Source organism: Cyanistes caeruleus, chromosome 1 (assembly GCF_971803275.1).
Source record: "Cyanistes caeruleus chromosome 1, bCyaCae1.hap1.1, whole genome shotgun sequence".
In the NCBI taxonomy this organism is placed as follows: Eukaryota; Metazoa; Chordata; class Aves; order Passeriformes; family Paridae; genus Cyanistes; species Cyanistes caeruleus.
In genome coordinates, this window is record NC_141701.1 from 50,071,546 (window position 1) to 50,095,246 (window position 23,701).

General features: G+C 42.7%; 1 protein-coding gene across 3 annotated transcripts in view; it reads right to left on the minus strand.

The window, feature by feature from the left end:
* The window catches only part of EPB41L3 (erythrocyte membrane protein band 4.1 like 3), a 143,699-nt gene extending 120,238 nt beyond the window's left edge, over positions 1–23,461 (minus strand). For all 3 annotated transcript variants that reach the window (XM_086891943.1, XM_086891749.1, XM_086891738.1), the window contains exon 1: positions 23,239–23,461. The gene's annotated coding sequence lies outside the window, so the exon portion shown is untranslated. The remainder of the gene's footprint in view (positions 1–23,238) is intronic.
* Between the last annotated feature and the right edge of the window lie 240 nt (positions 23,462–23,701).

Sequence of the window (23,701 nt, forward strand, 5' to 3'; positions counted from 1 at the left end):
ACGCCTGGGACTCACTTGGCATTCCTAAAGCCTTCCTCCCTCCATCCCTTAGCAATGATAGCCAGGGCCACTGACCACCAGCCACCCTCTCCTCTGCAGCCACCACGGGTGACACTGCCAAATGCAATGCAGAAACCTGAGCAGCACCTCTGCTCATGTAATTGATGTAATTGCCAAAGCGTCTGGTGAGCTCTGTGCACGTGTTTTATAAATCTGGGGCAGGGGGAAGGATTCGGGAGCAAGTAAGATACACCCTGATCTCTCTGCTATGCATTGCCTTAAAAAAAGCTTCTAAATAAAAAAGAAAAAAAGAACACTTTAAAAATCAAAGTATCAGTGGACTTTTGCTCTATGAACTGATTATTTGTTTACATTTCCTCTTGGTACATCACAATGTATGTCTTGCTACAGTGTAGGCTGGGTAGGAAAACACATTCAACATCAACTTACAGAAACTGCTTGCAAGTGAACAAACTGATGTATCAGAAAATTACTTATTTTTGCACAGTGTATTTATAGCTTTCAAGCATATTAATCTAAAGATAACATTTTTACATAGTATAATGAAGAACTATTCCTATTAAACTTGATTATTTAGTATACACAGTCTTAATGGAAACTTCCAAACCAGCTTGATAGAAGTCACATAATTCTAATACACAGCATGAAGGACAAAAGAACAAACCAAAATGGGCTTCAACATGTATAATGCACTTCATTTGGCAGAGACATCACACATAAAATATTAAAAATAAATGCTTATACAGCTGCTTTTGATTCCATTGCAGCTCTGAAAAATGCTGAAGAGATGCTGAAGAAAGATATTTAACTAGGGGGAATCTCTTCCAATGGTCCTCTCAGACAATTGTCAGCTAGAGAGAAAATTGTTCTCTGCTGGGCAAGAGGCCATAGACATTACCCAGGATCCTATGGATCTCTGAGGATGGGATACTTGTAAAACCAACAGTACATTTTGGGGGAATTCTTGGGTTTCGAATTTGTTTTTAATAATGTGTGCTGCTACAGTGTTTGTCCATCAACCACTGCTGCTCTGAACAATGGGTTGTGTCGAACTGTTACCTTCTGAGACCCACAAAAGAAGACAGGATGTCTCTCAGCTCCATACCAGGTAGAACTTACCCTAAATGGAGAGAAATTTACCTTTCACAAAGTTCCATCAAAAATAAATAATAATGCTAAAATAATAGTAATCATCACCACTGGACTCAAAGAACACTGTCCCAGGTGGGGAAAACATACAGAAGAAGCTGCAAAGTTTGTGCACAAAAGATCTCTGCTGTATAGAGGAAAGGATAATAGAGCTCTCCATATAAAAGCCCAACCTCCTGCTGGTGGAAGTAAGGATGTTTGGATTTGATTAATAACTGCAAAATGCTTTTCTCTCCTTTACAAGAGCCTGTTAATGGTATATTGCTTTCATTATCAGGAGGAGGTATGTCACTGTAGGAAAGGAACAGCAGTTGCATCCAGAAGTTGCTGCTTCAAGGCAGAGATTGCAACTGAGGCATGGGACTGGAGCCAGATCTGGTTCCTGAGACACAGCAGGGCAGGCAGGAGAAGCCCATGGATGCCCAGCAAGCCCATAATTAGCAGTCACGGCTTTTCTCTTAGTGACACCACAAAAGGGAGCTTTAAGGAAGATAAAAAGCTTACAAGAGCCATTTATGAATTTGAGATACTGGTCTGAAAACTTGACAGCTGATATAAGTCCTTTTCTGGCTGTACTTTGTACAGAAACCAGGGGTAAAGAGGAACCTAAAGAAAGGAAGCAGGCAAGAGAAATTGCTTAATAGGTAAAAAGAAGACACATAGAAGATAAGAGGGCTACTTCGCATTTTATCAACTGTCAGTCTGGAAGAAATGTCCAAGTGAAAGCTGAGGTACTGCAGAGAGAGGGAGAAAAAGAACTGGACCATGAACATGAGATGGTGATGGCAGGAAAGAGCTGAGAGAAGGATGTTCTTCTGCTGGACTGGCAGAGCTCCAAGCTAAAACCATGATACCAGAGGAGGAGAGAATTAACTTATCCTGAAGAGTCAAAGTGGTGGTGCACTATCTGCCACACACGCTCCACAGCACATTTGTGTCATTCCCTCAGTGGGGACATTAAAACCTGAGCTATCTCCTGGCTGCCATTTAACCATGGTTTAGAAAGAAAATCTTCAGAAGGTAAAATTCTCCTAGCATAGGAGCAAGCAGCAGCGCCTCCTGGGGAAGTGCAAGGGGAGAGTGTTTTCACCAGCAGTATTCATTCAATTCACAAGTAGATCTCTATTTTGCTGGCCAAAACACAATTCCTAGTTCAAAATATAGTACCCCACGATGGATGAAAGAAGCATTTATCTAACATGTCGTATGGGAAAAATGAAAACAAAAATAGTTAAGCTACTGGAATTCAGTGCATTTCTATTCAAAACTTCAGAAGATTTGATATAATAAAAAAATAAATATTTACAGAATAAATGTGATGAGCAAAAAAACTACTGATTCATTTGTATCTGTCATAAGAACAAATCTAACTGCATTAAAATGAAATAATTAGAGTTTCTTCAGGTAAATACGAACATTTAGAAAGTACACATCAGTAGCTAAACCGTTAACTTTATTGCAATGATTTTCTTCTCCCTGTGAGACACTGTGTACGTATCTAAGGTTGGTATCAGACATTAATTATGGGCAGAGAACATTTTGTAGAGGTTTAAAAACAAAAGCTGACCCCTCTAGATAGCAACAGCAAGCCAAATGGCTCCACTTCTGGGACACTTCCAAATCACTTCTCAGCCTATAACCATAAGAAAATGCAAGCCTTTTAAATGGAAACTAATTTTTCAAAACATTAATGCAGTTCCAGAGATTTGTCCTGGTAAGGGATCCAAACAGAAACAAGCTTTCCAACACTGCTCCTGGGGTCCTGGGCCTTGTGCTTCCATTCTGATCCCAGTCAGAAAGTTTCAGTGGGTCTGCAGCTCTCTGCCTCAGCTTTAGGAGGGCCACAAAAACCAGAGCAGGAGAGAAATGAAAAGAGCTGGTAAATGCGAACACAGCATTTAAATTAGGAAAAGTGGGATACAAGGGAAGAACGGGAAACCATCCAGCCACTTGTGAGTCTGTGCAAAGAGAGTCACCAGCCTCGGCAGCACAGAGCCCCACGCAGCTGCGCAGGGCCAGCAAAGGGGTGGTGCAATGGGATGAGGTTGGCAGTGAGGTGGGATCCAAGTGGCACAGGGCCCTGCCAGAGCCAGGAGAGCTTGGTGAGGGGCACCTGGGCTTCCTGCAGTGTGACAGGAGGGCATGGAAGCACAGCAAGAGCTGGACTTGGTAGGGAGGCACCAAGCACGTAAGCAAGTGGAGTTCAGGAGAACTTAGTCATGAAGCATGGGGAAGATCCAAAGGAGACATCTCTATGCAAAGGGAAGGAAAAAGTGAATCTGAGTGTTGTAACAAAACAACAGGTCAGGCAAAACCACAGCAAGACTTCAAGGGTAAACCCCAACAAGGAGTTACAGGTGTGCTTTGGGAGGAGGGGCTACATTTGTCGAAAAAAAAAGTTACAAATTTCTGTCTCATTATTTCCTTTTTCTCATAGTAGAATAGGTGGTTTAAAATTTTTCTTTCCTATTTCAAACAATAAGAATATATTAGCAGCGATATTTTTTCAAGATAGCCTGAGACATAATCAGAGAATCACAGAATGGTTTGGGTTGGAAGGGACCTTAAAGATCATCTACTTTCAACCCTGCCTGCCATGGGCAGGGACACCTTCCACTAGACCAGGTTGCTCAAAATTTTGTCCAACCTAGCCTTGAACACTTTCCAGGGATGGGCCATCAACAGCTTCTCTGGGCAACCTGTTCCAGTGCTTCAACATTTTCACAGTAAAGAATTTCTTCCTAATAATCCAAGAGTTACAAATTCACATAAGCATGTAGGAGGGCCTTTTGACATTGAGTCCACTCACATACTCTGTCTTAAGCAAATGCAGACTATGTGCATGAGCACTGCCTAATTTAATTGTGTGATGGCCTCTGCACCTTCTGCTTCACCTTCAGGCTGCAATCCCTCTTAATGCACACGCCCTTCTCTCACCTACCTTCTTGCCAGCAGGCTTCAAGCAACAGGTTTTTCCCCATTTTTATTTTTTTTTAAGCTGGAAATGTTGCAGCAAGCCATTTTATTAATATACAGAGTAGTACCGGTGTAACATCAGCAACACCAAACTTTATATGCAAAGCAATCGAATTCCTACTACAGCATATGCAAGAAGTTATCGAACAGGCTGATCTGAGATATAGTGCAGCCATTGAGCTTTCAATACACATTTCCTTTGTAAAAAAGTTAAAGGACTGTATCCTCTCAACAATAAAATGACAGATATTAGGACTCAATAGTGGTCAGGAAGAAATGAAGTGGTTCCCTCAAAAAAGAAGCCTTTCTTTTCTTAGATCACCATCAGATGATCTAAACCAATCAAAGTTTTCTTATGCTTTTTTTCCCCCCAACCATTATCCAGAAAAAAGAAATAGCTGTGTATTTCATAATGCATGTCTAAGTTCTCATTTCCAAATATCCCAGAAGTGATGGTTTATCTTCTGTTCAAAAATAAACACGTGAAATACAGCATGTAAAATAAGCCCAGCCAAGGAAGCTATGACTCCTGTGCAGTTTAGCATTGATTAGCTCCTGGGAGCTCTATAAATACACTTTGGTGACAATGCCACCTGAAATCTCTCACTTGGTGGCATCATCATTTATCCATACCGTATTTTTCCTGCTCTGATTGAGCTACTTTGCTGTAACAACAAAATTGTTCTTGAAATATTCAAAACTCTGATTATTGCACTTTTCTGAGAGGAATACTTTTTTTTTAATTATTTCTCCTAGAACAGATAACATTTACATTTTTTTCTTTGGAAGAAAAAAGATTTGTCTTCATAGCTTCTCTTTGTATTTTGCTTTATTTTATCTTTTTTAAGACTGAGCACAGTAAGGAAGAAACATTTGCATGCTAATGAAAATCAAAGCATGAAAGCCATCAAATCAAACAAAAAATAAAATCATCTCTGGAATTAATGAAACTACTCCTTTTACAACATTAATCTAATCCTTTCTTTTACACACCAGTTGACTAGCTGACAACTCTTCCCTTAACCAAAATTATCAAGAGAAACAAACTTTCAGGAATTCAACATTGTATTGTGCATTCAAAAAAAAAAAAAAAGTTATACTTTTTTAAAAAAATATTCTAGGATGTGTATGTTTTAATTGACAAATTTAGAACACATACCAGTTTTTCTAGGATCAAAAACTTTTAGGTATGTGTTGCACCCTTGTAACTTCAGAGCAAAGCAGAAATTTGAGAAGAAGGATAAAACCATTGCAAATGCTATTGCATATTCCAGTTCCATCTAGTTTTATATCGCTATTTACACAGCAATCAGCTCCCAAATAGCTCCAATTAACCTCATGCCTGTTTTTTAATGTAGAATAGCTGCAAACCCGCCTGGGCTTCGAGCAAAACGGGTTTAGCGCAAGGGCAGTCAGTCTGGCATAGCAAACCAATAAAACCTGGATTACTTGTAACCTGCAAACTGCACCGCTGGCAGAGCAGCAACTTTTGGCCATTGTATTACAAAGTATCATTTTAGAAGGAGCTCTGCTTGGGTTTTGAAACAAAATAAAATTATTTTAATGGTGTGTATTCGGCTTTAAAAATGCTATTTAAGACTAAATATTAAGTTGTGTAACTTCTGCCTTCAGACTGGGCAATTTCATTACTTTCCCCTATAAAAAGTGGCTTTAATAACTAAGCTTTTAAATTGTTTTCCCCATAATAAATAAATGACGTTAAAAGGCACTTGTCAGCACTGAAGATCTGGATCCAATCCCAGAGCAGACATTAAGGACATAGATTAGATCAAGCCAACAGAACACTTAAAGCAAAGGTTTTCCCAATTAGCTGTAGCAATTTTTAAATGAGATAGAGTAATATGATTTTAATGCCAGGTGAATGAGATCGGGCAAAGAAGAAATGACGTCAGCGGTAACCGGCAAATTTGTACAAATTTCATGTCTACAAATTAGAGCAAGCTTTCCTTCAAAAATGATTTATGTCCTATAAGCATAGAAGAAACCAGAAGCAAGACACTTCACAACCTCAAACTCATGAGAACAGAGCTACAATACAATGATGTTTCCTATTGTTTCTTATGGGCACATTAAGAAAGAGGATGATAGCATTGCTTTCCCAACTAAAAAGAAAATTTAATGATAAAAGCAATGGTTTAGGTCATGAAACCAATCCTCTCAGTCTCAGGACAGTAAAGTTGCCTTCCCTATTTCTCTCCCTTCAGTTTAAATTAATGTCCTTTTAGCAGCACATTTCTGGCTCATAAATTTCCAATGTCACATGCTACCATGGCACAGACCCAAGAGGTTGTGCAGCTACCAAAGACATCAATCCCCAGCAGGGCAAGAAAGGAGTTCAAGTCAGGTAACCAAAACCAATGCAAAACTCTAGGCGCTAGCTGGGTCCAGCTCCCAGGCCAGCAGGCTCAAGTTTGTGTGGGGAAAAGGGACGAAAGTTCTTGAGAGGTGAACATACATCTACTGTGACCTAGGTGCTGTGCCTACCATGCTGAGGAACATAGGCAGGACCTGATCACACCACAGTCTGAAATGCTGATTGCAGAATGGTTTATGTTGGAAAAGACCATTGAGTTCAACTGCTAACCTACTGCTGCCAAACCCTCTGCCAAACCACATCCCTAAGGGCCACATCTACACACCTTAAAAAAAACTCTGCTCTAAATAAAGGATCTTAGCACTCTTAATCTGGTTAATTGATGTATTTGTGTATTCTCTCTCTCTCAAAATACACTACCCAACACATCAATTAGCTGATGCCAACTGTCTGCCCCAACTATTTACTTCCGCAGTGTACTGCATATTTGTTACCTCTACCTTAAAAAAGAGCAGGTAGATGACAAAGTATTTTATTCCATAATTTTACTGGGAGATACCAACTCTAAAATAGTTAAGTCATCTTAATAGTCACACACTTTCTCCTCCTCCCAACCATTTTATTTATAGCTTTCTTTTTCTTTCAGGTTAAATAGGTTAGGAATAATTACATCATCTTCATGACCTGCGGTACTTGAAACGATGAATTATTTCTGCTCTTTTCCACTCCATCTCTATTTTAACACTTTACTTCTGTACCAGTGCAACAGGAATGATCAGAAAGCTCCATACCTGATTTTCATGCACCAGAACCACCTTTCCCACCTCATGTTCTCAAGACTTTGCTTTCATTTTCAATTCCCGTCACAAACTCTGCAACAGCTCTCCAAGTAAAGCAGAGCATCTCTCTTCTAGATTACCCTCAGTTTTGCCATTTTGCAGAGCAAAGGGATTATCTGGCATTTGCTTTGTTCCTTTAGCCTCTTTTATACTCAGCAGAGGGACCTGGTGGATGCAGCAACGCTTACAAGCTTCCCCTGGTGCCACCACCATGTTGCCTGCTGCTCAGTGTCAGGACTAAACCCAGCCTTTCTGAGGTATTTCCCTCCTCCACAGAGCTTTAACATATACTATCTTGGACCCAGCCAGGAAGTACTGGTGCGTGTGCATGAGGCCACGTTGAGGGACAAGGACAACTATTCTGGGACCTTCTCTCCCCTGCCAGCAGCAAACCATCTCCCCTGGCCATGAGAAACCACCTCTGTGATCCCAGCAGTGCTGGACATGACAAGCTGAGGTTCACTGCTCACCTCTCAGAGATCCCAAGCAACAGTGTGAGTGAAGTGTCCCATCCTGTTACCTGGTGGGTGACAACAAAAGCCACCTGTAGGACCTTCGTGGTCAATTTTAGCCTCAGGTTGAAGCCATGCAAAGGACATTTCTGGGTGGTGCAGTGTTTTAGTTGATGACAGCTAAAAAAAAAAATACTGCCTTGCTCGTTTAGCCTGCAATCTTTACATTTTAAAGCTACACAGACAGTTTAGATTTGGCCCAGATTTCATTATGCTTAAAGTGACAAAGCAATTTAAGGAAAACACATATTTCCAACATTTGTTTATAAATTGAATTATAACCACAGCTTCTACACAGGTAACTAATAAACACAAAATCCAAAAAATATGTAGTGATCTACACACTACCATAAGACCCAGAAGCCTCAAGTGACACAAACATGTTGCTTTCATTGTCCTTCACTTCTAGAAGTGTGATATTAAGTAATATGGAAAATGAAACTGAATATAACAATGTGGTATTTTATTTTTTAAAAAAATTCAACAGAAAGAAATGTTGATTTGCTTTTTTTTCTTTTCCTACAGAAGACAGCATTTAATAGTAAAACAAATCCACATGTCTACTCCAATGTCACCATCTTTTGTGAGATTGAGAGACCAAGTTTACACCTATAAGGGAAGTTTAGAGGTTGCCAAGTACACCAGAGTGTCAAAAGCTTAAAAAAAATAAAAAATAAAGGCAATAAAAGCAACAACAAATTTTGAATGGTCAAGAAAGCGTGAGTATATATATCTACTTAAGTCCCACCCCATAACTTCTGGCTGCCTTCCTTAGCCAAGTGAAACCTGCACAGGCCAACACTGGGAGGCTCCAGGGCTTGGCAGTGGTGTCCCATGCCCAGGAGTTTCACCACCCACATCCCATTTCCATGGCTGTCCTCCTCAGCCATGGCTCCCAATCCTTTCCCCAGCACTGCAGCCACATGGGCAGCACCCCACCACCACAGCTCCCCATTTTCACATGGCCAAGGTACCACCACCTCCCCACTCCCTCCTGGCACCAGATGTTTCCTGTTAACCTTGTCCACACTCAGCTCACAAGAATCAACTGGAAAGCTCCGACCCCAAATATTTTACAGATGTAACAACAACAGGCTCTTTGCCAGTGACTCAGGCCTGGATCCCAGCCCTTGCTCCGCACTTCTCAGGCAACTGGCAGAAAATGAGCCCAGAGCTGTCTGGGGATTTGTGTGGGGGATCTCCTCCACATCACAAGGGCAGGCAGCTCTGCAGCCCTCAATGTAATCAACGTGAGGGCAACGTTCACAACCCCACCGTGTCTTTGGGTAATGGCAGAGGCCTGCAACACCCCCGTGCAGGCTGGTGGCTCAGGCGTGCATCACTCTCAGCCCAGCCATGGTGCCCACCTGCTTCTTCCTCCATCAGTCTCAAAGTGCTACGAAGTGCCAGACTGCTCAGCTTGTTTAAGTGGCCCCAAATGTCCCTTTAAGGACAGGGAAAAATCACAACTGGACAAAACCCCACTGTACTAACAAGAATACAGTCCTCAGACAGTCCAGGTTTTCTTCTCTGCAGGTTTGCTGTTGTACCCTCCTGACCAAGATTCTGAGTTTCTGCTTCTTCAGTATGGAGTGTAGCAAATAAATCTGCATTTAGACTTAAGTATTTAAATCAAGTTGTTGCAGTTTCAAGAAAAAAAAAATCTTATTGGTGTTTCTTGTCTCTGTTTCACAGCACTTATTATCAGGGCACTGGAGACATGATAGATTAACCATCAAATACTATTCTATTTTAGTTAAAAATAGTTCAGAATGCAATATCCTTTTTAATAAAAAAAAAATTAAGTAGCATTTGAGAGAAGATTAAATATTACAAAAACTGAAATACTGAGAAAATTATAAAAATAAAGGTTGGAATCCCACATGCTTCTTTACAGGAGTATTGCATATTGAAAGATACCCTGTTGACTGGATATTAATACCCAATACACATTTCAAAATTCATTACTTTGTAAAAGAACCCCACAATTAGTTTTCTAATTTTGATTTTTATAGACAAACAGGCTGGTTTCCAACATGCCACATCAAACACTGTGAGAGGAACTAACCACAAAATATTTCAGGATCACATCATTGCCATGCTGGTTTAATTTCTTTTTATCCATGTGCTATTTCATAAAATAATTATTTTAGCTTCATGTGCACGTGTAAAACAGATGCAGTGTTTCAGGTTGCCATTCCCATACTGACTGCCTTGGAAAAAGTCTCGCTCTAGGTAATCATCAGCAAAAGCAATGCCTATCACAATTCCTCCTCTGTGTCCTTTATCCACACTGCAAGGGCATTTAAGAAAAGGAACTGAAGTCTAATCTTTAAATTAAACACTAGATGGAGCCCACTTCCCAAGACTGAAAAATGAAAGCTCTCCTTGCAGCAAACTCTTGCTGCCTATTGCAATATCTGGTCATGCATAAACATGACAGGACTCAAACGGCTGCAGCGACTGTCCTTAACGCAAAAAGATATACTGTCCAGCAACCATATCTCTGCATAAATGGACAGTCTTTAATACCAGGCAACTGCAAAGGAATTTTTATTCATTTAAGATATATTAGTTTGGTGTGAAAGACCCACAATACTTGAAATAAATTTGGCACACATAGTATTTTGTAATGCCATATGACAAACAATGCTGGGTTGAGAGAACTATGGCTGGGTCTGACATATCTTTATTTTGACAATAAACTGTACTGATTCCAACTGTATGAAAATTTTACACATGTAAATGAAAATTAAATGAGAAGAATCCTTTTCCAGTTGGTTAGAATTAGCTCTAGCAAGAAGGCTTGTTTGTGACATTTGATAAAATGCCGCCTCTCTCAAATGAAACATACCACACATTCAACGAGAGATAAGTGAGCTTTGGTGTTAAAAATAGGACGCAACAACACCAAACCTCAGCACAACTATTCTGGTGAGAAAGAAAAAGAAAAAAAAAAAAGAGCCAAGTTGCCAAGATCCAAACTGAGCACCCTCATGGATACTGGATAAATCCATTTATCTCAGGCTCCGCCACAAACAACTGCCAGTTCTGCATTATTTTGGCCCTCACAATGCAAAGGGCAGGCAGAAATTGCGGGCAGACAACCCTTGGCCCTTCCTTAGCTTGTTTAAGGACATGCTTGTAGGAACAGCTGGAAGCCAAGCAGACAATAAAGTTGTGCAAAGCCTGAGACCTGATTCCCAGCAATGCAATTTTGCTGACAGCCGAGCTATCACTGATTGCTTTAACCTTTGCTCAGTCCAGGCCACTGCCCTCACCTCATTCTTTTCCTAACAAACCTATGGTAATAGCTTCATCACATAGTTAAGATAAGCACAAAGGTAGTTATCTTTACCACTGAAAACTACCTTTTGCTCACAGTGATCCATCCTGTTCAAACAAAATTAACCACAGTAACCCAGCTTGCCTTAGGGCATTTTATGAACTGGCTGGGAGGCAAGACAAAGGGAAGTTATGACCTGCCACCAACATAGATCCCAATGGCTATTTCCAGAAGGGAAAATTCAGTATCTGTGATGATCAGTGAAAGTTTTCTTTTACCTTGAAACTACTCACTCCTTACTTCTGTGAAAAGGCTACACAGAACATTTCTTTGGTCCCACATCCTTGTGGATGAAAGATGGTCTTTGGGTCTTGCAGATTGCTGCTGGGATGCTCTAAAACCAAGCAAAGCTCTTCAAACATGAGACCTGCTGCTAGGAGATCATGGCTTGTACTCACCATCACACTGACAAGTGACTGCTCGACCCCACAAAGAGCACGTACGGGACGATGATCACATCTGTTTGTCAGAGCTGGGGCTCGTGAGCAAACATACTGCAGCCATAAAAAAAATGGGCTTTGCAGCTGTAGCAAGCACACAGCCACCTCAAACATTGACACTTCAGTCTGTGAATATCCTGGTTCAGTCCTATTACATTATGTTTGCCTTCCAGTGTATCTAAACTGGACACGTATCTGCTCCCAGATGGGAAGACTGATTCGTGTTTTGGTTTTGTTTATTTTTTCTAACCGTGGGTAAGCACCTAATAGCAAGCACCTAACATTTCCTTTACAAGTAAATCTGAAAATAATTAGCAATTGTTTCACACTTGACCTAAAACCATCTGGGAGAACACACCCATGTACTTCCACAAGCTTCTGGTTCAATAAAACACGGACTTTATTAGCAGGAAGAATATCTCACCAACCACACAAATTAAATGTCAGCAAAAGAAGGAGACAATCGAAGTACCAGCCACAGTGGTAGGTTTGACTAAATAGCAATGTTTAGCTACTTCCTTATCACAATCTTCCTATACAACTATAATTCAGGAACCTTTGCCACTGTAATTTTCCCTGCTTCATTTTCTTTACGGCTATGCTTTTATGTGTCAGACTAAATACTTGTTCATCAGCACTATTATCCATGCAACAGCTGAAAATAACCAGCTATGGGAAAAACACAGAGAAGAACAAATACAAAGGCTTTGCATATGTATAAAAGAAATTAAAAGAAAAGGCAAATTATGCAGTGTAGTATCTGATGCTGTAGGGAAAGTGGACACAAAGCCACTACAATTACACAAGTGTAACTCTGAAAACACTGTGCAGACACATGGAGCAGAATGGTTACAGACAAGGTAAAGTTAAGCCTAAAGTCTAAAACTTTCAGTTTCTCACAGCAATAATCCTGACAGCTTTCAGACTCAGAACATGAAAGGGATGAAACTCTGGCCTTGCTGTGAGCTCACCCACTGACCACATCCCATCACAGCTGGGGCATGACTGGCAAGAATGACAGCTCACTAAGTATGTGGGTGGCAGCAGATGGAATAGGGGTTTAAAAAGTGAAAAAAAAATCAAAAACTTTTAAAATCCCATTTGGAGTTACTAACTGTTGCTTTCCACATTGACCAGTGTTGCCTCCAAACACAAAGGAGGAAAATCAATCTATTAGTTAAACTAATACCATTCTAGGAGAAAGAAAAACCAAGCAAAACACCAAAACCAGTTATTTTCTGTTTGCTTTCAAGCGTTTGCCAGATGAACTCCAATGTTGCAGGCCATCTTCCTACAGAAGAAACATGGAAGAAAACACACTTGGAGGGTTGTGTAAACCATCAGCAGTGCTTTGGTCCTCCAAAGGCACTGTGGTCATCTCTGACACATCCACACTCCTCTTTACAGGTTCACCTATTTCATCCTCCATGGTTGTGTCAGTACCTTGACCACTTTTCTCCCTCTCTACAGAAGCACTGTTTGGCTTCACATAACTACCCATAAGCACCTACATCACTTTGGGGAGCTGGCTCATTTTCAGTCTGATCAACCCACAGATTTTCAGCCACCTCCCATTTGTACTCCCACACAATTTTTGAAGGAATGCAAATAGCCATATATCAATCTCTGAAAAGAAAACCAACAAACAACTGACTAAACAAAAAAAATCCTTGAAAGACTGGAAATTTTCCATATGAAGAATTTACTTCTTCTGAAATCTCTTCCCACAAGGTAAGTGGTGTGTTAACCAATATAAACAAAATATATAAAATATAAACAAAAGTCAACTGATTATTTCCAAAATTTTAGAGATTAGTTATACAGCTACCATTGGCATAAAACAAAGAGCATAGAGCTCCTTCAGAAGCAGCAAGTATCAGGTTTTAATTGCTAGATTAAAAACCAAAAGCAACAAACCTTCACAGACAGCCCCAGACAGCACTCCAGAACAAGCCTGGCCAGAAGCTACATCCCTTTTCCATCTTACAGCAGCCACCACCAGCTTGCACACACCCTCCATGGCCATGCCACTTAACCCTTCCAGTTTTATTCTTTTTCCCAGCATGAAAAGCTCTCTAAATTCAAGTGTTTTTTAATGGATCATAAATTTGTTCAGGCTAGGAGGAACCTCGTGAGGTCTCTGGTCCAGGCTTCTGCTCCAAGTAGGGTCAGCTGTGAGATCCAGCTCAGGGCTTTTTTCAGTCAGGTCCTGAAAACTCCCAGCGATGGAGACAGCACAGCCTTCCCAGGCAACCTGTGCCCCTACCCAGCTGTCTGTCCTCAGAGTGAAAACACTTTACCCTTGTAACCAATGTGAACTTCTCTCATTTCAACTGTTACCCACTCTCTCTTGGCCTTCCACCAGTGAGAACAGCTTGCAATGATGTCACTCTTTCAGTGAAAAGAAAGCACTCCTTATACTTTAAGCTCTGCTATTTATCTGTTTATGCAAAGCACACTTTGCTCTGTGATTTAGATTGCTGTTTCAGATTTTAACTTTGCTAACAGCATTTGCCAAAAATTCAAATATAACCAAATCAGAGTGAAAGTGAAAAACAAATCTAAGAATAAAACTTGGGTGGAAAGCTCACCCATGTGATCACATCAAACTTTCCCTGATGTGCCATGGTGATGGCAGCACTTCAGCACTCATTACTGCATTTCCAGATATCGAAGAAGCATCTCTTTATATAGGTGCAACATGAGAGCCAATTATTCATGCAGATTACAAAATAGGCCAAAAAAGCAAGATACATGCTGGAGCAGAGCGATGAGGAATGCAGTCTGCAAGTTTTCAGACTCCAGGAATTTTGAGCAGTGTGTCCATCACAGTAAATATGCATTGCTTCCTGGGCCCAGAAGCTATTGCTCTCTCAGGCTCCTTAGCACATCAAAGGACAGCAATCCAAAGCAGCAGTTGCCTTACAGACCTTGCTGCTACTCAGTCACCAAATTACCGTGTACCAGTCATGCAGAAGGCTTCTGAACTGCATTCTTGAGCCATGCAGCTGAGGAGTAAAAGACATAACCAGAACTAAGAGTGAAGGCAAATGCAGCAGCGCAACAAATGTTCATCTTGCCTGGAAGGTCACGTGATACGTGATTAATGCCATTATCCTCCAGGACTCTGGAAATTGCCCTGAGACAACAGCTTTCCGGCATAAGCTATGGATCAATAAAAAGGATTAAGCAACAACACTTCAGAAATGCTTGAAAGTAAACTATCAGGCTTTATCTCAAATTTTCTCGAAATCTATCCCTGATAAGAAATTCTTAAGTTTGATGCCCATCTTTTAGTCTCAGGCTCTTTGCACCAGCTCAAGAATGCAGGTGACGCAGACCGTGCACACTCAAGAGACTGAAAAAGAAGGAGAGGAAGAGAGAGCCAATGTCAACCTTCCCCCTCCCCCCTGAAGGGGTGAATAGCAGCTAAACTCAGCCACAATCTGTCAGCAAGTAGCCAGTGCCAGCCCTACGCTCACTCCCACGCCTTACCCAGGACAGGGCCATCACCGCACCGGGAACACTCGCCTCATTCTGGGATAGGACAGGCAGCCAGCCCCACTCCTAAATCACATTTGTCCTCTCCCTCAAAACTTAAGGCTGTGCATAAGCGAGGTTGTCACCACACAAGTGAGAGGTGAAGCAAGTTGTTTTCCCTAATTAAACCTATTAGTAGTAACGAGTCACTCCTGCTAGGTCTAAATAGCTCAGAGATAAATCCAAGGCTGCTAAGCTGCCAACCACCTCCCCTCAGTGCTCAGAGGCAGCTTTTTTACTCCTACAGACAACACTGGGTAAACACTACCACCTCCAGCCATGCTCCTGGAGCAGATCCCCAGGTTAATATAGTCAAAGCTAATGTTTTCCCTGCAGCTGTCCAGTCACCTTTATTGAAAACCCAAAGTGCAAAAACCTCCTCCTCAGGGAGCAACAGCAGAAACTCCCGTAAGAATATTCTGTAGGTCAGGTGTCTGCACACAAGGAAAGAGTATGACCCTGACAGAGCTTTGTGCCTTTTTTTTTTCTTTTTTAAAAAAGGAAATCTCACCAGAGACTGCTTGGGATGGAAGACCTTTTCATGGAAAATTCTTCTAGAATATTTGATGCAAATACACCATCAACACATCATTTCTTAAAAGTTCACACCACAGGCAACACCAGTATTAGGAACAGTAAGGAGAACGACACAGTGCTTTTCCAAAAAGCCATCCAATGAATTTATCATCTTCTGTCTGAACTATTTGCAGAAGCAACTGAATAAGGCAGAAAAGAAAGATTAAAATGTTCTAAGCTGTTGCTTCACAGTATGTCTTACAGAAAAGTAATTTAGAAGTTATTACAAAGGCAATAACACTCAATCTCATAACATGACACTATTTCAAATTAATCCAGAGCATGTTAATTCCTTCACCTTTGCCAGTGATGAAACAGAATAAGGAAAAAACCCAAACTTCATCAAAAATAACTTGAAATTTAGTAAGCTTTGTCTGTTGCATTAACAAAACTAACACTGCAAAAACAGTCTTAGCTTTCATCAAGAACAACTTCCAATACATAGCACTCTTCCTCTTTCTCCCAAGCAAGCAGAAGTAAGTGAAACTCATTTTACAGACTCACCAAAATTATCCACGTTCCAGGAGGCAGCCGTTCATCCAGTTTGTAAAGTCCATGGTTTCGGCGCATCATAGCCATCAGCAGGAAAATGAAAGGAAAAAGAAGAAAAAACACCTCTTGAGATTCAATGAACAACACAACACTACTGCTTTCTATTAAGAATGCATTACAAAACTGTTTCAGGTAACTCATTAAATGGACTGAACAAAAACAATCCCTCCCCGCCCTCCAATTTACTCTAAAAAGAAATAAAAGACCCCACAATATCAGTGTCAATAAAGGGGTAGTAATTATTGTCTAATAAAGATCTGTCAAGGCTAACCTCAGAAGGAAGGGGGAGAAAATTATTTTTAAGAGAAAACAAACCTTCTGCTGTACTTCCCCTATCAGGCAGTAACAGGTGTGCTATCACAAATAGAAAATGGTATATTATTTTCTCTTATACTGCTGACATTTCAAAATTGTTGATGAGGAGATGTAACATTTGGCAAGAAAGTAAGGCAAAGCCACCACAGTGACTGCTCAGTTTCAGAATCCTGAGTCAAGGATGAGGGATTGGTAATTTATTCTCTGCAATTAAGGGGGCCTGCAGCCTACCCCCACAGCTGAGTATCTACACACTGTTACACATCTGCAAACCATCAAGAACACCCAAGCTGAAACAACTTTTTTTCAGTTTGGACTTTGAACAGTGTCTGAGTGACCAAACTCAGTGTGTGTCACTTCTCTCCTACTAATAAAAACCCAAGAAAGAATTTTACAGCTTTCCCAGGCTCAGCATTGATTTCTTTTGGCAACTGTTCCAAAACAGTCGACCAATTTAGCGTTTGGGTTTTTTTTTTTTTTTTTTTTTTTTTTTTTGCTTTTCTGTTTGGTTGGGGTTTTTTTCATTATTATTCCTTTGGAGAGGAAATGCTTCAAAGAGATCAGTACAAAATGCCAATTGCTGTGGGTTAACCTAAACAAACTGCATGTGTGTATGTAAGGGCAGACAAAGGCATGCTCTTCTTTTGAGAAGAGAAATCAATTGCATGTGCAAGTTCAGGAAGTGCACAAGGTCCTGAGCATAGACAAGCAGACAAGGAGAGTGCTGAAGCCTGCAGTGGAACGAAAGGAGGCAGTGAAGGAAATGCTGTCATCTTCTCCCAGCAGCTCTGTAACCATCAGATTGATCACCAGGCCAAGGCTGACAAGATGCCAAAAAGCCAAAGGCCATTACAAAGTCTCTTCCAACAGATTGGGATATATCTTCTCAGTTCACATGTTCCAACTATCCAAGTTCTCCAAACCAATTGTTCTCAGGAACAGTCATCCTCACAACTCGATGTTCTTCTGTTGGGTCCCAGTAAAGGGTCCTGAGGCCAGAGCAGCATTTTCACCTCCATAAATCTCAAGGTAACTCAGGAGGACAGTGAGCCACCAGCACAGCCTCTGATGCAGTTTCTGTTTGATCTCTGGAGCAACTATTCCATAGGAACGCAAATTTCTCTGTTGGTGTCAAAAAAAAAAAAAAACAAAAAAAAAAACCCAAAAAACCAAAAACCCAAAAAAATGGCACAAGCTACTAATTTGAAGCTCCCCCCTACTCTATGGATAATGGCTGATGAGTTACCTCCTCCTCAGGCTTCACGGCCCATTAATAAGACAGCATGAAAGACTGCAGAAAAAGGAAGACGATTACTCACATATTTACCACTTTGCTAGCAAACCACATTTTTTTGTTGCTGTTTTTGTAGGAGTCCTTTTACAGCAAGAGCCTTTCCAGTGCCTCTATGTGAAGAATATTGGAGAGGAAAGGGAAAAAAGATTGCAAAAGATTTGCCTTCATTTCTGATTTCTTTTGTCAGTCTTGTGTACCCCAGTCCTTCCCCAGAGCTGCAACCATGCACCATTACTGCCAGTGTGACTGTAGTGACAGATTACCCTCAGGATATTGCCTGTCCTTTACCTCTGCAGGGGAAGCTGAGATTACTGGGAGAACATTTTTACTGGAGACAGGCATAAGGTAGTCCCAAGAACTGTAAAGGTCATTGAGTCACCTGACTGGACACAGGACTTCTTATTAAGGAAAGTGAGATTTTGATGGTGGCATGGAGCAAGCTTAACATTAATGAAGTTCTCAGGATACGAGAGGTCACATGAAAGCAGATGTTGAGTAGGTGGGAATGGCGGGAAATGTGTGCAAAAACACAAGGAAGGAACAAAACAAAAATGTATGGATGACTCAGAGCTGGCAGAATTCGTGCAGCAGAGCTGCTGAACTGGTTTATTTAGAGTGGGGAGGGGACAGGAGAGCAGCCTGTTGACAATACTGCAAATACCCTTCTGAGTAAAAACAAGAGCTGATTGTTGGACATATTATAAGGAGCAGATTTCCATTATCAGTTCAAAAGGTTTGTGGGGGAAAAAGGAAGTCAAAATATGCCATAAGGGGATGGATGAAAGAATGAGATGTAAATTGCCTTGAGCATTCCAGCAGCATCCACTGCCTACACTGGTTGCTTGGGTCAGTGGGAGGAGAGATACACAAGAGCAAGACCACAGGGACATTCTGCATTTCCCCTGTTCCTCTGCACATACTATTTTTGCATGACACTGGTTATGAAACTGAAAACGTTGGTTCAGCTTCAGGCAGCAATTTTAGGGTCAATTGCTTCTTCACCAGACACTGAAATCACAATTTGTCAAGAATCAAATTAACTGTGAACATTTTAGGGGACAGTGAACTTGAGTTATGCATTATTATTGGGTCCCCTTCCTCAAAAGCCTATCTTGTAATCCCTCTTGATATGGCAAGTGCCTTCTTTTTTTTTTACTAGAATCACACTTCAAGATGAACTCTGCAATTACACTACTTGCTTTTTGCTCCATCAACTCATTCCTGACTTTTATGCACTCTCAAAAGTACAGATCTCAAGTGGTGGAATACACTTTCAAAACCATGTGAAGCGTTTTATCCATTTATCACAAGAGTACATCAATATAGGTTTTCCAGCTGAAAGGATTTGAAAGTTTCCTGAAAACTTTTATAGTTCAGCTTGGACCCGCTCCTAATCCACAGACAAGGTAAAAAAGACTCATCTGGCACCAGCACACCACAAAATAAGTAAGCAATAAAGCCTTAATGAGGTCAGCTGTCCAACAAAGCCCCAATACCCAGGGCTGTGCATCTTTCCCTAATAGTGCCAGTGCAACACAGAACAGCTACAAGCCTTGGTGCTGCAACTGATATCACTCTGTATACAGCTGAATCAAACTGGTGTTTAAACATCATTCCAGTCAATGTCCCAGCAGGCTAGGAGAGATGGAAGCTAGTGGAAATCGGAAAGTCATTACTGGGAATGATGTCAGATTTGGATTCATTGTGTCACCTTCAGTAGCAATTCTAGGTCGGAATCAAATTTTTGTACTCTTCTATGCAAATGTTAGAGGTGAATACAAAAAATGGATTTTTTTTTTTTTTTTAAAGAGGTCCAGATATATTCTGCAAGTTCTGTATTTCTTTAGTTGATTTAAATGAGAAGTGGTATTTCCTATCCATTTTCTATCGTAAATCTTTTGGACATATGTGAGTTAAATGCAAAATCTTCATAGCACTGCTGATTTCATTTTTTTTTTTTTCATCTGAAGCGATACATGACAGAGTTGAGTTTGGTTTGTTGGGCCTCCATTTCAGGTCTACCTCACCAGCCTGCTATCTGACTGCTGGGGTGCTTGTGGTGCTTACCACACCATGAGCCATGAGCTATACAGCTGGAAATTCCCACTTGCCTTCAGTAAAACAAAGGCAGCACTAAACATCAAATTTTCCCCTTTACCCTCGAAATACAAAGCCCAAGTTCTGTTTGAGTGTCACCAAACACAAGCTGTGCTAAGCTCTCAGAAGGTGAAGAACTTCAGGTCTTAGCAAGTTTCACAGTTTCACCCAAGGACATGTCTGTGGAAAAGCTGTACACGTGTATGCAAATAAACAAGTCCATAAACATAACATATGTACGTAAACACAAATGCATATATGCATGTGTATAAATGATGTATAATTGATATCAAGTGGCTCATCACCCAGCAGGTGGCACTCATACCCTGAGCTCCCGAGGCTGGGACTCAGCACTGCTCTACAGGAGGCACCATCTTCCTGAGAGGGAAGAACACCACGGGCATGAAGGAACTCACCACCCCTGTGCAAGGCCTGATGTGTCAACTCCAGCATCTGGGCCAAAATCCCAGTTAGCTTACTGGCCAGGCACCCCCTCCATTCATTCCCCCGACAGCTGCAAGACTCCCCCTTGACTGCTGCTGATTCTCAAGTGCTCTTGCAGCCTTTCCAGAGGAGCAGCATTTTGGGGACTGAAAAGGTCCTGAAATATATTTTCCATATAGAAGCATCACATTATGATATCAAGAACAATACAACTAAATGTAAAGCTTCCTTCAGACTTCATCACTTCTTTTCTCCATTTGACACACCCAACTAGCTTTCAATTAGTCCCACTAATAATTTGGGCTTTTGAATATCTTATGAATGAGCAAATCAGAACTGGCAGAGGAAATGCTGTTTTCCTTTGATTAAAATTAAAGACTTGTTTTCACCCTAGACTTAAGTGTCAATATCATATGTACATTCTTAATACACCTCCTTCTAAAGCTGAGTGGTGCTTCAACTTCAGCTGAGTGGGTTTGTTTTTAAAAAAATATTTTCCTTTCCAATTCAATATTCCACCCATCTCCCTTCCCTCTTTAAAAAAAAAAAAACAACAATAAAATCAGTTTAGAAGCATCAATTTGAAAATATCAGCTCTTCGTGGAGCAGTGCTGTTCCCCGTTAAGAGAATGCTTCGTGTCAGATTGAAAGATACCTTTCCAAGGTCGTTTCATGTTCCAATGGGTTTGTTATGAAGTTGTGGCAGATAAGGTTGCATGAGATAGTAAAGTGCCTTCCTAAGCTAGTTCTGGGCAGTAATGTGCAACCAATATTTGAGCAAGGGACTTGAAGAAACTTCATATGCTGAAATAAATGCTGCTGCAGGAAGGACAGAAGTAGTACTGAGATAGTAGTAACCTGTTTCCCAATTAAAAAAAAAAAAAAGCAACAAAGAAAAGGCCATTTTCTTGACAAGTTTGCACAAACTGCACACATTTATGGCACTTAGCAAAGGTTGGGTGCTTCTAGGAACATTAGGGGGTATCTCTTCAGCAAGTTAAAATACCCAACTCTGTGTAATGAGGATTTGATGCTAAAAACTGTTCAATTCAGAATCAATAGTGATGCCTTCAAGTTATAAGAGCAAGGATACAGGAGTAGTTCCTTATTAAGTATCAAGACTGATAATTTGCAAAATTAAAAAAGGGGGAGGGGGAAAAATAAAAGGTGCATATCTAAGAACAGTTCTTTGAAAGTCTTGTAGTTACAAGTGTGAGGAATGATGGTACAGTATTTTTAGATTGCTTCCAAAAGATCCCAAAAATGGAGGAAACCGTATAACAGTATCCTCTTAGCAAGCTTTTAATACTGCCTGAGCCTATCCCAAACTCTGAAAGAAGGTAAGCATGTCTGGCAGCACACTGAATGGTGTGCCACCATTTCTGCCATCGTACTAGGGACTAAATCCTTCCCTGGAAGTAACAGAGGAACAAACATGTAAACTCCAGAGAGAAGGGGAGAAAAAGATCCTCCTTGCAAATGGTTAGCTACATCTTAACGTGGTTTAAAGCTGGAGAAAGGATCACCCGTTTAGAATACAAAAAATACAAGTATTTGGCATGGAAATAGCCCTAACAAAAGGGTAGGGGAGCCTAAGGGGGTGCTTTTTCAAGTCCCAAATGAGCATTTTGGGGGGTCCAATAGCCTGACAGGAAAAAGATTAGAAAAATGGCCACCCAGCACTGAACTATGCACAAAATGCAGAGTTTCGGCGCTTCCAGTTCTGCATTGCACCCTGCGCTCCCAGCCCCCCGCATTCCCACGGGCTCCCAAACGCCCCCGGCTCCCCCACACCGCTGGCCACTGCCGAGGAGCGGGGGGGCTACTGTCCCTCGGCGCTATCTGCAGCCACCCCCGGGGCTCCATTACTACTACTTTTCATTTTCCTGCTGGCATGACTTTTCTAATGAATTGCCGTTACTACAGAAATGTAAATGTCGGCAGCTGAACAGTTCGTGGTTTTTTTTTAAACATCCGAAAAGGTAGGGAAAAGGGGGGGAGGGGGAGGTGGGGAACACCTCATTAATATCCACTATTAAACATTTTTAACGCTAGAGCAGCACCAACCCCGCCGCTCGCAAAACCTTGCGGCTTCATCAGGACTGGCTCCAAACCCCAAAAAAGGGTTTCATCGCCCCACCAACACCGACTGGGCATAGCAGCGGATGCTCCCCCGGCCGCGCTCCGGCTTGCGCAGCGCGGCCCCTCCGCGCCCCCGCAACCCACCCCCGCCGCGCACCGCCCGGAACTTTGCGGGCGCCCCCGCGTCCCAGCGCCCGGGCGGATCTTCCGCGGGAGAAGCTGCGCTCCGCGGAGGGCAGAAAGGCGGGAAGGGCGGCTGAGGGACAGGGTCCGGCAGCAGCCATACCCCGCCTGCGGCATTCCCGCACCGCACCGCCTGGCGCCGCGCATCCCGCGCCGCACCGCGGGCAGCAAGTCCGCCCCGCCACCGGAGCGGGGGCAAACCCTGCGCGGGGACCCCCGGAACGACCCACGGCGGGGGACGACCGCGACCACGGGACAGCCAAGAGGAAAAGCGCGGAGGAGGGAACGGAAAGAAGAGAAGAGATGCCCCCGCGCCGCAGTCCCGCCGCCCCAGCCCTCCCTCCCCGCGCAGCGATGCGCAGCGGCAGCGCGCCCCGCGGGGGCAGCGCACGCCCCTCCGCCCTCCCCGCTGACCTCAAGCCAAGGACAGCTCGGCGGTCCCGCTGCGCATCGCCACCCGCGGGCCCCGCAGAACGGAGCCAGGCCGGGGCGGCAGCAAGGGCGGCCGGAGAGGCGAGGGGAGCGGGGGCTCCTCACCTGAGCCTGTCCCGGGAGGTGCTCTCCGCCGCCGCTGCTAGAGGAACGCGGCTCCCGCCTCTCTCCACAAAGAAGGCTGGCGCGGACAGCCCCGGCCCGGCGAAGTTAGGCGCCGTCGCGGAGCCGGGCTCCCACCTGCAGCGCCCGTCAGACTCCGGCAGCCGGCACGGCTCGGTTTGGCTCGGCTCGGCACCGCACGGCTCGGCCCGCCCCCCTCCTCCCCATTGGAGCCGCCGCCGCCCCGCCTCCGCCCGCCCGGAGCGCCCGCGGTGGGCAGCGCTGCCGGACCCGCCTGCCCGCCGAGCTCCGGCCCGGGCAGCTGAGGAGTCGTGCGGGGCATCAGCCCCTCTTGCCACCCCCACCACTGTGCCTGCTGCGGTTTGCTTTTTTGGTTTTTTGTTTCTTGGGTTTTTTTCTTTCCTTTTCTGGGGGAAGAAGGCAAGTAGTAAAAGCGGGTTTGTGA